The sequence below is a fragment of the Rattus norvegicus genome, chromosome 6 (assembly GCF_021556685.1).
Source record: "Rattus norvegicus strain SHRSP/BbbUtx chromosome 6, alternate assembly SHRSP_T2T, whole genome shotgun sequence".
NCBI classification, from domain to species: Eukaryota; Metazoa; Chordata; class Mammalia; order Rodentia; family Muridae; genus Rattus; species Rattus norvegicus.
This window is the reverse complement of record NC_141539.1, coordinates 144,602,768-144,618,820: the sequence shown is the minus strand read 5'-3', so window position 1 is coordinate 144,618,820 and position 16,053 is coordinate 144,602,768. Positions and strand designations below refer to the sequence as shown.

The 16,053-nt window shown below is 44.7% G+C and overlaps 1 protein-coding gene across 2 annotated transcripts in view; it reads right to left on the bottom strand.

Annotated features, from left to right (window-relative positions):
* Cdca7l (cell division cycle associated 7 like) overlaps positions 1 to 16,053 on the bottom strand; it is a 45,644-nt gene that overhangs the window by 15,656 nt on the left and 13,935 nt on the right.

The following is a 16,053-nucleotide window of genomic DNA, read 5'->3' as shown; positions in this document are numbered from 1 at the left end:
GCACAACATCTGTTCTGCTTTTCAAGAAAAATCAGGTTAAACTTTGCTACAGTTTGACTGTTTTCAGAAAGGAGGCCTTTAGAATAGCTAACCCAATGTGTGTACCCACAATATTTAAGGAGAGGAGCAAGGGAATCGAGACAACCACAATCATAGAAGTAAGCCAGAATCAGAAAGATAGACGTCTTATTTTCTTTCATTTGTGGTCCCTAGATGTTTCATAAATTAAAACCATACATACACAGCATGAAGAGACATGTCAGGCTGTCAAACACAAGAAATGGCAGAGCAGAGACCGTTTAAGTTCCTCAGGACACAGTTTGTTAGGCAATGTTTACCGCCCTTGTCTTGGTAGACACCTTTTGTAGCTCACACCTACAGTAGCACTAAGAGAAGCACTGCCTTAACTGCAGCATCTCCTCCCTTTGACCTGTGACCGCCACACTGCAGCATCTCCTCCCTTTGACCTCTGACCGCCACACTGCAGCATCTCCTCCTTTTGACCTCTGACCGCCACACTGCAGCATCTCCTCCTTTTGACCTCTGACTGCCACACTGCAGCATCTCCTCCTTTTGACCTCTGACTGCCACACTGCAGCATCTCCTCCTTTTGACCTCTGACTGCCAGGGGAACACAATACATAAGAATTTCTGTTGTAGTAGGTGATTAAAGCTACTCAAATCAACCCGGAGGCATTGGGCTTGAGTTCCTCACTACCCATCCCAATGTTCTGTGTTCCCGAATAAAAGACACACACACAGCCTTCTATTTTACTATGCTTTAAATAGCTCAATGGCTGGACCACTCCCAAACCTCCACATAACTAACACCTCCCCTCCAATACTCCTGAGTTATTATTACTTACTAAAATCTGTATTCCATCTTTCCTGCCCTAGACCCAACTGGGGTTGGGTGCGGGGACTTCCCTGGCTCTTATGTGATTACCCTCTCTTCTGCAGCTCTCAGGTCTGGATCCTACTCCTTTCCCAGCACGGCGATTCTGAATCCTCCTTCTTCCCATGGTCCCCTTGCCCAGCCGCTGGCCACTGGCAACTATTTATCAATCAGAACCAACTGTGGTCTGGGACCCTCAGCATCCTACATGCAGATTCTTCTGCACTTTTGGGAACCCAATTAACATATACAAGCGTTAGACCAAATCCACAACAGATTTCAAAGCATGCGCATGGAGCAGAGAAACTTTAAGGCAGGATGACAACTGTTAGAACCATCTCTAGGCAGAGATACCATGTCTGATATATCCCCCTCGCCCCCAAAGCCACAGCTTCTGCATCTGCTCTAGACATGTCTCTAGATGTGCACTGTGGGGGAGTCATCACTGACTGGAAGAAAAGGAATAACATGCGAACACCACACCATGTGATGCGTACCGGGCTTGCTCTTGCTGCCGAACTCTAAATGGTACTTAAAGACGTTCCGCAGATTCTGGACTTCTGGATAAGGTCAAATGTAATTCCTGAGTCTTTGGGTTTGATATTTGAAGTTGCTGGAGGGGAAAATACCAACTCTCAATAAAGGCATCAGAGTAACATTAGACCTCTCTCATAGGCAACCCTCAAAATCAGGAGAGCATGGAATACTTCAAGCCAGGAAAGTAACCGCCAACCCAGGGTACCATTTCTACCACCTAAATTATCTTTGAAAATTGACTATGAAACAAAGACACGTCAAGACCAGCAAAAATTAAGGCACTCCATAACTAAGATAACACTGTATTAGATGTTTAAAGTAATATTAGACACAGGAAGACACTATCAATCATGAGAACACAAAAAAAAAATTATTTCCCGAGAACAGATGAGCAATGGGCAGCTAAGAAGGAAATCATTGTGCCGGCACAGTAAACCAGGAAGCCCCAGAATACTAACAGGAGGGTGGACAGAAGCAGACAAACTCTAATAATAAGACCAAGGAGAAACACTTAACTGGCAACATTTCTGGAATTGGGCATTATTGGAATTAGCAAACCTCTCTTGATAAAACCTTAAAGAGTCTCAACTCACAAGTAAAAAGACTCTGGGAAGGAAGCGTCAGTGGCAACGCTCCTTTAATGGGGGAAACAAAAGCTACTTAAACCTTTAGGAAGTGAGTAGGGGCTTTAGTGGTGAGTGTACATCTTTGGCTGGAGGTGGGGCAGGGAGTTGAAATGTCTCATTTGCATAAGGAGGAATTCCAGGTACTGCCTGGGTTGGGGGAGGGGGAAGGGGGAGGGGAGGGGGCACGGGGCATGGAGGAGTGGGGATGGGCGGGGGGGGGGGTGGAGCGCAGGGCAAGATTGGGGCATGGGGGTAGGGTGGGTAGAGAGGTGGGTGGGAGTAGAGTGTGGGGGTGGGGCAAGAGGGTGGGGGTGAAGTATGGGGGTGCGGGGTGGAGCGCGGGGGCGTTGATCCTACTCCTTTGGATTTCAGGATGAGACTGCTGGGGTCTGAACAAGCCTTGACCCCTTTTTTGCTCCTGGCCGGTCACCCACACCCCACTCAAAGGTTCCCTGGCCTTTGAAACTCAAGTAAATCACAGTATAAGGGGTTTCCTGTACAAGATCGAGCTCTTCAACATGTGGTGGGGGTATCACCCAGGAGATACTGACAGTTGATTGCTTCTAGGGAAGGCAGAGTGCTCCCCCCATAGGTTAATCAGTTCCAATGGATGCCCCACAGCCATGCGTGTATGAGCAGCACAAAGTAAACTCACTTGGTAGTAAATTTAATGATTCCTTTTTTAAAATGTGCATTGGTGGTTTTGCCTGCATTTATGTCCGTGTAAGGGTGTCAGATCCCCTGGAACTGCACTTACAGTTATGAGTTACCATGTGGGTGCTGAGAATTGAACCAGGGTCCTCTGGACGAGCCGCTAATGCTCTTAACATCTGAGCCATCTCTCCAGTCCCATCGGTGGGTAATAAAAATAAAATAAAATAAAATAAAATAAAATAAAATAAAACAGGGCATGAAGTTGAAATGAATCTGGAAGGAGTGGAAGTAAATACATAATCAAAATACATTCTATGTATGCATGCACATACGTGTGTACGTATGTATGTATGCATGTGTGTATGTATGCTTGTATGTATGTATGCATGTGTGTACATATGTATGCATGCACATATGTGTGTATATATGCATGTGTGTATGTATGCATAAAATAACCAATTAATAAAAAAATTGAAGCAAGCAAGTAAAACACACAGGGGGAGAAAAGAAATCACATGCCATGACCAAAGGGTTTCATTTCAGGAGTATAAGGGTATGCACATCAATATCAGACCACCAAATGTCATACAGCACATAAATATACTTAAAGGACAACAATTTTAGGATTATCTCAACAGATAATCAGCAAAAAAAGGGGGGGGGCTCTGGCAAAATTTCAACATCCCTTCATGGTAGAGGGCTGCAAGAGCTCGGTATAGGGAGAACATACCTCAACATAATAAAGATACGACAAGCCTCGGGCCAGCATTAGAGTGTGCAGAGAAATACTAAGAATATTTCCTGTAAGGTTAGGAAGGATACAAGGGCACCCGTTCTCTCCATGCTCGATCAATGTCTAAAGTCGAAGCTAGAACACTAAGACCACAGAAAGAAAGGGGATATAAAAGGATCTGAAGGAACCGAACATCCCTATGTGCTTGTAGCATGATCCTGTATTTAAAAGGCTCTAAACACTCATCAGAAAACCCTTGGCTCTCATGAACACTTTAAGCAGAGTAGCAGGATATAGACCAACCGACCAACAGACAGACAGACAGACCACCGACCAATCAACTGACCATCAAAAGAGCAACAGGCAGCTTTTCTATATGCCAGCAATAAACTCACCAAGAAAGAAACCAAGGGGAAAAATCCCGCTCACGATCCCACATACAGGGGGGAAGGGGGATGAGACACAGATCATCTAGAAATAAAAAAACTTATGACACTGAAACAAACAAACCATAAAACAACTTAAGAAGGCTGAGGGAGAATGGAGCATGCCAGGGAACTTGGTGTGGTTGAGCCAGTTCAGGTCCCCCGCACCCAGGCACCCACCTGGGACTTTAGGTGGATCCCTGCTCCCTAGATTCCTGTCCTGGAACACGTGTCACACTTCTCACATAGGAAGCATGACCTGTGGTCACAGAGCCAAAACTAGAGTTCTCTATGCTAATGAGGCCCCTGAGGATTTAGCCAATGAGCTTCCCCTTCCAGGACATTCCGCCCTGCAAAAGGTATTTAATCTCTGGTCCACCCTGAGGAGTTGGTATGCATCCATTTTCCACGATGAACAGTCAATAAATGGTATGGATGAGCATGGGCTGTCTCTTTCTTCAAGAATCGCTGGCAGAACATGGAGAAAGCCTTCAATGACTTACATTTCCCACAGAAGGCCTCTCTACGCTCCCAGACTTTCCCACTTGAGGACCCCAGGCTTGTTGAGGTCCTCAGCCCGTGGGCCTCCAACTCGTTCCCAACTCCACATAACCCAGAGGCACCTAGATGTCCAGGAGATCGAGAGCCTCCAGACTCAGCCTCTTGCAGCCGGTGGAACCCTGACACTTCAGTCCCCGTTCCTCTGTGCGGTTTCCCCAGCAACGACTGGATACCCAGGAGCTTGGGAACCCCAGCTTAGGCCTCCCACATCTTGGACTGTGTTTTCCCACCCCCTGAGCAGTGCTTGGCACTTCCCTGACACCCGACAGTGGTGCAAAGGGTAAACAGTCAAGTGCACTTCAAGCTTTGCCCAGTGGTGCTACCCAGTACTCCAGAGTGCGGGCCCACATCTGGCTCCTCCAATCAGATCCACAGAAGGCAATACAAGATTGAAAAGGCTTTCTATACTGATAGATTGGCAGGGGAAAAAAAAGATATATTACAAAAAGCAGTTTACACAGTCAATGCAATACAATCTTCACCAGAATTCTAATATTCTTTAAAAAGAACAAAATAAATAGACAAAAAAATCCCCATAGACAAAGCACCCCTAAGTAAAGCCAGCTAGGCAGGAGCCACCTCAGTGCCTGACTACAGAGCCACAGTAACAAAACATCTGCATAGTTCTGACACAGAAATAGCCATACAGACCAGCAGGTCAGAAACTCAGAAATAAACCCACACAGCTACAGCCATAGGTGCCGAAAACATCCACTCGGCAAAAGGCCTCCTGGATAAAGAATGGGAAATTGTGTATCCTCGTGTAAAAGGAAGAAAAAAAAACTGGACTCATTATCTCTCGCTCTGTATAAAAACCAATAATTTTAACTGGATCAAAGGCCTTAATATAAGACCTGAAATTCTAAAGCTAATTAATAGAGGAAAACAACCGAACATGATACAGGGATAAGCAAGGACTTTCTGCACAGCGGGATTATACGACACTTGAAGACTTGTGTACAGCAAAGGGCACAGTCACTGAAGGGATGGTCTGCAGAAAGGGAACATCTCTGCCAACTACACATCTGACAGGAGATTAAGAACCAGCATCTTTAAGAACTCCAAAAAGCCAAATTAGTAAACGGGCTAATGAGCTCAGTGCTTCTCAAGAATACAAAGAACCAATAGTGTTTGAAGAGCTAGCTGTCCAACAATCCTAGACAAGAAGGATATGTAAACTGACCCTGCTTTAGAATTCTATCTTACCTCAGTCAGAAGGGCATCAAGGAAGAAGAGGGCCACTCGTGCTGGCGGGGATGTGGACTGGAGGAGTACTCATTCGTTTCTGGTGGGAATGTTAACCTGCACAGCCATATTCCCATATGGAATATTCCCATATTCAGCAATGGAGGGTCTTCAAAAAGGTAAAAATAAAGGTACCACCTAGCCCAGCTGGTGATCCCTGTTGTACAAGCAGGCAACTCAGAGTCAGCAGAGCACAGAGACTCGCACGCCATGTTCACCACCTCTCTCCATAACAAGCGAGACCAGGAACCAGCCCAGAAGCCCACCAACGGCTGAGTAGACACACAGCATTCAGTACAGATACACAAAGGAGTGTTGTTGAGCTAACACAGGAGAAGACTATCACATCTGTGGGGGAATGACAGAACTGAAGAGAGTTACATGAAGCAAAATCAGCCAAAGTATGAGGATGGCAAACACGTGTTTTCTGTCTTGTGGCATCTACGTGAAAGTTCACACGTAGGCAGATACTGGTGTATGAGGATGTAAGGAGGACTATGATGAGAAAGAGAGATCTAAAGGGAGGGGAAATGCATGTCACTAAAGTGAGAGCTGTGTGAGAGGTGGGGAGCCCAGCAAATGGTAGTGAGAGGTGAGTGTGATGATGAGGAGGTGAGTGTGGGGATGAGGGATGGTGAGGAGGTGAGTGTGGGGATGAGGGATGATGAGGAGGTGAGTGTAGGGATGAGGGATGGTGAGGAGGTGAGTATGGGGATGAGGGATGATGAGGAGGTGAGTGTGGGGATGAGGGATGGTGAGGAGGTGAGTGTGGGGATGAGGGATGATGAGGAGGTGAGTGTAGGGATGAGGGATGATGAGGAGGTGAGTGTGGGGATGAGGAGGTGAGTGTGGGGATGAGGGATGGTGAGGAGGTGAGTGTGGGGATGGAGGATGGTGAGGTGGTGAGTGTGGGGATGAGGGATGGTGAGGAGGTGAGTGTGGGGATGGAGGATGTTGGGGTCACGAATTTATGTATGAATGTATGTCTGAAATGTCAAGATGAAACCCATTCCGTTGACGATAATGACACATTTAAATTTTTCTTTTCATTGGTCATTCGGTTGCTGAGCCACGGGGTCAGTTATCTCTTCCATGGGTGGGCACAAGTGAACCAAACAGACTATTAAATAATAATACTAGTTATTAATAAGTAATAATATCACTAGGCCTTAGAGAGGAAGGGTACTCTGGCTCACAGTCACTTGCCAAGTTTCATAAGCTGGTTGCAAAAATCGAACCAACCAGATGCCAGGGTGGCCACATTTCATGGATTGCTGTCAGTAGAAAGTGGCTGAACGTTTAGTTTTTGCCACACAGGAAGAGCTCTGGAGACTGATCACACCGTGGAAACCATCACTCACCTTCCTGCACACTGATAAAGTCTGTTAGGTGTCTTTTACCAGAATCCTAAGAAGTCAACAGCCAAAGACACATCTGAAAGCAATGGAGATCTTCCCTTACTGAGGAGAGCAAGCTCTTTCCAGCCGGTGAGTTTCACCTTGGCCCAGTCTAGAGCTACCTGCACTTCAGATGCTTGGGGGAGAATCCCACCTCCTCCTTTAAGGTGGGTTCAGATACGCACACGCACACACACACACACAGACACACAGAGACACACGCACACACACAAGCCAGGGTTCAGATACGCACACGCACACACACACACACACACACACAGACACACACACACACAAGCGCCAGTGTTCAGCTTGAGGGGCCGTACAGCCGCCCTCAAGCCCCGCGTCCCAGATTCCAACCCACAGCAGTTACCTGAGAGGCCAGGGTGGAGCCCAGGTTTGCTGCACCCCACCTCAGAAATACTAATAAAAACCTGAGGTTCTCACCCGGTGCGTCTTCCCAGCATCCCTTCAACAGAGGGACGCTTTAGAGCAGTCAGTTCTTAACCTGCTGGTCAAACAACCCTCACATAGGGGGTAGCCTAAGACCATCAGACAAGAGAGATGTGTGTGTTACGATTCCTAACAGTAGTAGCTTTATTCTGGGGTTACCACGGCGTGTGGAACTGAAGAGCTGCAGCATTGGGAAGGCCGAGAACCCCCACTCTAGAGGGTTATACACCTCCCTGGCTTCTGCCAACCCAAGTCTCAATTGACACTGCATTTACAGAAGCAGCTAATAAGCTATAAAACACGCCTCGAAGTGGCAGCTGGCTTTCAGCTGGGTTTTTACTCCTGAAAATAAATCAACGTAAGTCATCATTAAAGTTTTATATCATACAATTAAGTGTAACTTCAATTAAGGTTCAGTTTGTTTACATCTCAGATACTTAAGCGTACCCTTCCTATACTGAAGCACACCACCTGGCCATAGGACACATTCATCTAATATGGCCCTGTGGTTCAGGGTGGGGGTGGGGGTCTCAATGTAGCCCAGGCTAGCCTCGAGCTTCAGCTCCCCCTGCCTCTGCCTCTCCAGGGACAGGATTACAGGCATGCTCGGCCAGCTCTACATGGTGGTGAGGAGTAAACCCAGATCTCTGTGTATGCAAGGGAGGCGCCCTACAGACTGAGTAGCATCTCTGATTCATCCCTAGTAAAGGAAAACAGTAGGTTCTCCTTTAAAGCCATTTAATTCAGGGCTGATTTTGACACAGCCTCAGGAAATGCTTCATTCTCCAGGACCCCCTGTGTGCATGTCACCTGGAAACGGGCTCCACCTTATCCTCTCCTTATTACGTCAAAGCCACTGGCTGCAGGGTCTGTAAGGTGTAGAGCCTTGCATGTATGAAGAGACCCTGCATAGAGAAAACACGGCTTCATCGTCTCCTAACGCTACTGTCAGGGACAAGTGTTATGGCCCTTTTGGGCGCAGGGGGAGGAGTGAAACAGGGCCTCACCATGTAGCTCTGCTTAACCTGTCACTCCGTATGTAGACCAGGCTCAAATTCACCGAGATCCATCCGACTCTGCTTCTAGAGTGTTGGGATAAAGGTGTATGTCACGATGCCCAGTGCAAACACAGCACTTTCCTTTAAATATATTTTTTAAAAGATTTGTTTATTTTATAAATGTGAGAACACTGTCACTGTCTTCAGACAGCACCACATGAGGGCATCGGATCTCATTACAGATGCTTGTGATCTACCATGTGGTTGCTGGGATTTGAACTCAGGCCCTCTGGAAGAGCAGTCAGTGCTCTTAACTGCTGAGCCATCTCTCCAGCCCTCTCCTTTAAATCTTATACAAATAAACTAGTTGGTCTATAAGAAGCAAATCCCACACAGTTTCCAAGAATGGACTCAGAAACGAGCCTTGGGTCTCAGTATAAACCTAGGCTGTGGAGGCATGTTCGACGGCAAGCACCTGAGAGTTCGGGGGGCTGTCAGGCTGGGAGCAGCCGGGGCAACAATATCCTGTCTTCCCGAAGAACGGGAAGAAGATTGAAATCGGGAGAAAGAGAAATTCCTCAATTTCTAAAGCTTCTAAGAGCCAACAGGCTGGGTAAAATTACTAAAACGGAATTGGAAGCATGATAAAGATTTTATGTATGTATTTTGCATGTCTGCATGGTCATATGTGTACACAGGTTCACGTGCATGCACATGTGTGTGGTTATACATACACGTGGAGGCCAGCGGTTAGCCCCAGGTGTCTTCCTCCATCACTCTACATCTTCCTTAATTACTCTACGTCAGAGACAAGAGTCTGTCACGGCAACTGGTGCTCACCTGCCCAGCAAGCCCCGGAGATCCAACAGCCTCTGCCTCTGCAGCACTAGGATTACGTGTGGTACGTGTACCACCATGTATGGCTTTTTTTACATATGTGCTGGGAATCAAAGTCAGGTCCACTAACACGGTGAACTGTCTTGAGTTAGATCTTAATTAGTAAGAAGAAGTACAAAATAGAGAACCACCCAGATTACCCAGAGATGGACCCGGTACATAAAATTACAATGTGTTAGGTCAGGAAGCACCACAAAGCAACAGAGAGAATCCCCCCAATGTAGCGTGCTCCAGCTTTCATAGCGTCTGTGAGGTTTTATTGACCCAGCTGTCTTTTTTATTTACTTATTTTTTTTTTTTTGGTAATTTTTTGGTTCGGTAAGCTACCCTAACAAACTCATTTATTCACTCACTGAACTCTGGTGGCATCCTTATTTTAATGTGTCGCTGGCCCTCTGTTGCAGTAAGTAGGCATGTCCGCTCACATGTCCATCTGCCAAAGAGCAGCAGTCCAAAGTCTCGGTCCATGAAAGACACGGATATACAAACACAAGAAGCACAATGCGGTCCACGAGGAATCCATCTGCTCTCACGTCATTTCCTCATACAGTCCGGGACTGAGCCCAGCTTACCTGATAGCTCCACCCCTGAGCTCCATGCCCAGCCTCACAACCGGGATGAATGGAGAGACTCACATGGAGACACTGTGTGACTGCTAAAAACGAATGATAAAGAAACTTAACGGGCTGGAGAGATGGCTCAGCGGTTAAGAGCACTGATTGTGACCCGCGGATCCCGGCCCGCAGCAGCTCTCTGCTCCCAGACCCGGTGAGAGAGAGACCCAACCGCCTGGTCAGGTGGGCACTCCTGAGGCTGCAGAGCGGAAGAGACCACCAACACTGCTCACCCCTGCCCACATCCCTGGCCCAAGAGGAAACTGTATAAGGCCTCTGGGCTCCCGTGGGGGAGGGCCCAGGAGCGGCAGGACCCCTGCCAGAGACACCGCCAGACCCTGAAGGAAACAGACCGGATAAACAGTTCTCTGCACCCAAATCCCGTGGGAGGGAGAGCTAAACCTTCAGAGAGGCAGACAAGCCTGGGAAACCAGAAGAGACTGCTCCCTGCACACACATCTCGGACGCCAGAGGAAAAAGCCAAAGACCATCTGGAACCCTGGTGCACTGAAGCTCCCGGAAGGGGCGGCACAGGTCTTCCTGGTTGCTGCCGCTGCAGAGAGCCCCTGGGCAGCACGCCACGAGCGAACCTGAGCCTCGGGACCACAGGTAAGACCAAATTTTCTGCTGCAAGAAAGCTGCCTGGTGAACTCAAGACACAGGCCCACAGGAACAGCTGAAGACCTGTGGAGAGGAAAAACTACACGCCCGAAAGCAGAACACTCTGTCCCCAGAACTGACTGAAAGAGAGGAAAACAGGTCTACAGCACTCCTGACACACAGGCTTATAGGACAGTTAAGCCACTGTCAGAAATAGCAGAACAAAGTAACAATAGAGATAATCTGATGGCGAGAGGCAAGCGCAGGAACCCAAGCAACAAAAACCAAGACTACATGCCATCATCGGAGCCCAATTCTCCCACCAAAACAAACATGGAATATCCAAACACACCAGAAAAGCAAGATCTAGTTTCAAAATCATATTTGATCATGATGCTGGAGGACTTCAAGAAAGACATGAACACACTTAGGGAAACACAGGAAAACATTAATAAACAAGTAAAAGCCTACAGAGAGGAATCGCAAAAATCCCTGAAAGAATTCCAGGAAAACACAATCAAACAGTTGAAGGAATTAAAAATGGAAATAGAAGCAATCAAGAAAGAACACATGGAAACAACCCTGGATATAGAAAACCAAAAGAAGAGACAAGGAGCTGTAGATACGAGCTTCACCAACAGAATACAAGAGATGGAAGAGAGAATCTCAGGAGCAGAAGATTCCATAGAAATCATTGACTCAACTGTCAAAGATAATGTAAAGCAGAAAAAGCTACTGGTCCAAAACATACAGGAAATCCAGGACTCAATGAGAAGATCAAACCTAAGGATAATAGGTATAGAAGAGAGTGAAGACTCCCAGCTCAAAGGACCAGTAAATATCTTCAACAAAATCATAGAAGAAAACTTCCCTAACCTAAAAAAAGAGATACCCATAGACATACAAGAAGCCTACAGAACTCCAAATAGATTGGACCAGAAAAGGAACACCTCCCGTCACATAATAGTCAAAACACCAAACGCACAAAATAAAGAAAGAATATTAAAAGCAGTAAGGGAAAAAGGTCAAGTAACATATAAAGGCAGACCTATCAGAATCACTCCAGACTTCTCGCCAGAAACTATGTAGGCCAGAAGATCCTGGACTGATGTCATACAGACCCTAAGAGAACACAAATGCCAGCCCAGGTTACTGTATCCTGCAAAACTCTCAATTAACATTGATGGAGAGACCAAGATATTCCATGACAAAACCAAATTTACACAATATGTTTCTACAAATCCAGCACTACAAAGGATAATAAATGGTAAAGCCCAACATAAAGAGGCAAGCTATACCCTAGAAGAAGCAAGAAACTAATCGTCTTTGCAACAAAACAAAGAGAATGAAAGCACACAAACATAACCTCACATCCAAATATGAATATAATGGGAAGCAATAATCACTATTCCTTAATATCTCTCAATATCAATGGCCTCAACTCCCCAATAAAAAGACATAGATTAACAAACTGGATACGCAACGAGGACCCTGCATTCTGCTGCCTACAGGAAACACACCTCAGAGACAAAGACAGACACTACCTCAGAGTGAAAGGCTGGAAAACAACTTTCCAAGCAAATGGTCAGAAGAAGCAAGCTGGAGTAGCCATTCTAATATCAAATAAAATCAATTTCCAACTAAAAGTCATCAAAAAAGATAAGGAAGGACACTTCATATTCATCAAAGGAAAAATCCACCAAGATGAACTCTCAATCCTAAATATCTATGCCCCAAATACAAGGGCACCTACATACGTAAAAGAAACCTTACTAAAGCTCAAAACACACATTGCACCTCACACAATAATAGTGGGAGATTTCAACACCCCACTCTCATCAATGGACAGATCATGGAAACAGAAATTAAACAGTGATGTCGACAGACTAAGAGAAGTCATGAGACAAATGGACTTAACGGATATTTATAGAACATTCTATCCTAAAGCAAAAGGATATACCTTCTTCTCAGCTCCTCATGGTACTTTCTCCAAAATTGACCATATAATTGGTCAAAAACGGGCCTCAACAGGTACAGAAAGATAGAAATAATCCCATGCGTGCTATCGGACCACCACGGCCTAAAACTAGTCTTCAATAACAATAAGGGAAGAATGCCCACATATACGTGGAAATTGAACAATGCTCTACTCAATGATAACCTGGTCAAGGAAGAAATAAAGAAATTAAAAACTTTTTAGAATTTAATGAAAATGAAGATACAACATACTCAAACTTATGGGACACAATGAAAGCTGTGCTAAGAGGAAAACTCATAGCGCTGAGTGCCTGCAGAAAGAAACAGGAAAGAGCATATGTCAGCAGCTTGACAGCACACCTAAAAGCTCTAGAACAAAAAGAAGCAAATACACCCAGGAGGAGTAGAAGGCAGGAAATAATCAAACTCAGAGCTGAAATCAACCAAGTAGAAACAAAAAGGACCATAGAAAGAATCAACAGAACCAAAAGTTGGTTCTTTGAGAAAATCAACAAGATAGATAAACCCTTAGCCAGACTAACGAGAGGACACAGAGAGTGCGTCCAAATTAACAAAATCAGAAATGAAAAGGGAGACATAACTACAGATTCGGAGGAAATTCAAAAAATCATCAGATCTTACTATAAAAACCTATATTCAACAAAATTTGAAAATCTTCAGGAAATGGACAATTTCCTAGACAGATACCAGGTATCGAAGTTAAATCAGGAACAGATAAACCAGTTAAACAACCCCATAACTCCTAAGGAAATAGAAGCAGTCATTAAAGGTCTCCCAACCAAAAAGAGCCCAGGTCCAGACGGGTTTAGTGCAGAATTCTATCAAACCTTCATAGAAGACCTCATATCAATATTATCCAAACTATTCCACAAAATTGAAACAGATGGAGCCCTACCGAATTCCTTCTACGAAGCCACAATTACTCTTATACCTAAACCACACAAAGACACAACAAAGAAAGAGAACTTCAGACCAATTTCCCTTATGAATATCGACGCAAAAATACTCAATAAAATTCTGGCAAACCGAATTCAAGAGCACATCAAAACAATCATCCACCATGATCAAGTAGGCTTCATCCCAGGCATGCAGGGATGGTTTAATATACGGAAAACCATCAACGTGATCCATTATATAAACAAACTGAAAGAACAGAACCACATGATCATTTCATTAGATGCTGAGAAAGCATTTGACAAAATTCAACACCCCTTCATGATAAAAGTCCTGGAAAGAATAGGAATTCAAGGCCCATACCTAAACATAGTAAAAGCCATATACAGCAAACCAGTTGCTAACATTAAACTAAATGGAGAGAAACTTGAAGCAATCCCACTAAAATCAGGGACTAGACAAGGCTGCCCACTCTCTCCCTACTTATTCAATATAGTTCTTGAAGTTCTAGCCAGAGCAATCAGACAACAAAAGGAGATCAAAGGGATACAGATCGGAAAAGAAGAGGTCAAAATATCACTATTTGCAGATGACATGATAGTATATTTAAGTGATCCCAAAAGTTCCACCAGAGAACTACTAAAGCTGATAAACAACTTCAGCAAAGTGGCTGGGTATAAAATTAACTCAAATAAATCAGTTGCCTTCCTCTATACAAAAGAGAAACAAGCCGAGAAAGAAATTAGGGAAACGACACCCTTCATAATAGACCCAAATAATATAAAGTACCTCGGTGTGACTTTAACCAAGCAAGTAAAAGATCTGTACAATAAGAACTTCAAGACACTGAGGAAAGAAATTGAAGAAGACCTCAGAAGATGGAAAGATCTCCCATGCTCATGGATTGGCAGGATTAATATAGTAAAAATGGCCATTTTACCAAAAGCAATCTACAGATTCAATGCAATCCCCATCAAAATACCAATCCAATTCTTCAAAGAGTTAGACAGAACAATTTGCAAATTCATCTGGAATAACAAAAAACCCAGGATAGCTAAAGCTATCCTCAACAATAAAAGGACTTCAGGGGGAATCACTATCCCTGAACTCAAGCAGTATTACAGAGCAATAGTGATAAAAACTGCATGGTATTGGTACAGAGACAGACAGATAGACCAATGGAATAGAATTGAAGACCCAGAAATGAACCCACACACCTATGGTCACTTGATTTTTGACAAAGGAGCCAAAACCATCCAATGGAAAAAAGATAGCATTTTCAGCAAATGGTGCTAGTTCAACTGGAGGGCAACATGTAGAAGAATGCAGATCGATCCATGCTTATCACCCTGTACAAAGCTTAAGTCCAAGTGGATCAAGGACCTCCACATCAAACCAGACACACTCAAACTAATAGAAGAAAAACTAGGGAAGCATCTGGAACACATGGGCACTGGAAAAAATTTCCTGAACAAAACACCAATGGCTTATGCTCTAAGATCAAGAATCGACAAATGGGATCTCATAAAACTGCAAAGCTTCTGTAAGGCAAAGGACACTGTGGTTAGGACAAAACGGCAACCAACAGATTGGGAAAAGATCTTTACCAATCCTACAACAGATAGAGGCCTTATATCCAAAATATACAAAGAACTCAAGAAGTTAGACCGCAGGGAAACAAATAACCCTATTAAAAAATGGGGTTCAGAGCTAAACAAAGAATTCACAGCTGAGGAATGCCGAATGGCTGAGAAACACCTAAAGAAATGTTCAACATCTTTAGTCATAAGGGAAATGCAAATCAAAACAACCCTGAGATTTCACCTCACACCAGTGCGATTGGCTAAGATCAAAAACTCAGGTGACAGCAGATGCTGGCGAGGATGTGGAGAAAGAGGAACACTCCTCCATTGTTGGTGGGGTTGCAGACTGGTAAAACCATTCTGGAAATCAGTCTGGTGGTTCCTCAGAAAATTGGACATTGAACTGCCTGAGGATCCAGCTATACCTCTCTTGGGCATATACCCAAAAGATGCCTCAACATATAAAAGAGACACGTGCTCCACTATGTTCATCGCAGCCTTATTTATAATAGCCAGAAAATGGAAAGAACCCAGATGCCCTTCAACAGAGGAATGGATACAGAAAATGTGGTACATCTACACAATGGAATATTACTCAGCTATCAAAAACAACGAGTTTATGAAATTCGTAGGCAAATGGTTGGAACTGGAAAATATCATCCTGAGTGAGCTAACCCAATCACAGAAAGACATACATGGTATGCACTCATTGATAAGTGGCTATTAGCCCAAATGCTTGAATTACCCTAGATCCCTAGAACAAACGAAACTCAAGACGGATGATCAAAATGTGAATGCTTCACTCCTTCTTTAAATGAGGAAAAAGAATACCCTTGGCAGGGAAGGGAGAGGCAAAGATTAAAACAGAGACTGACGGAACACCCATTCAGAGCCTGCCCCACATGTGGCCCATACATATACAGCCACCCAATTAGACAAGATG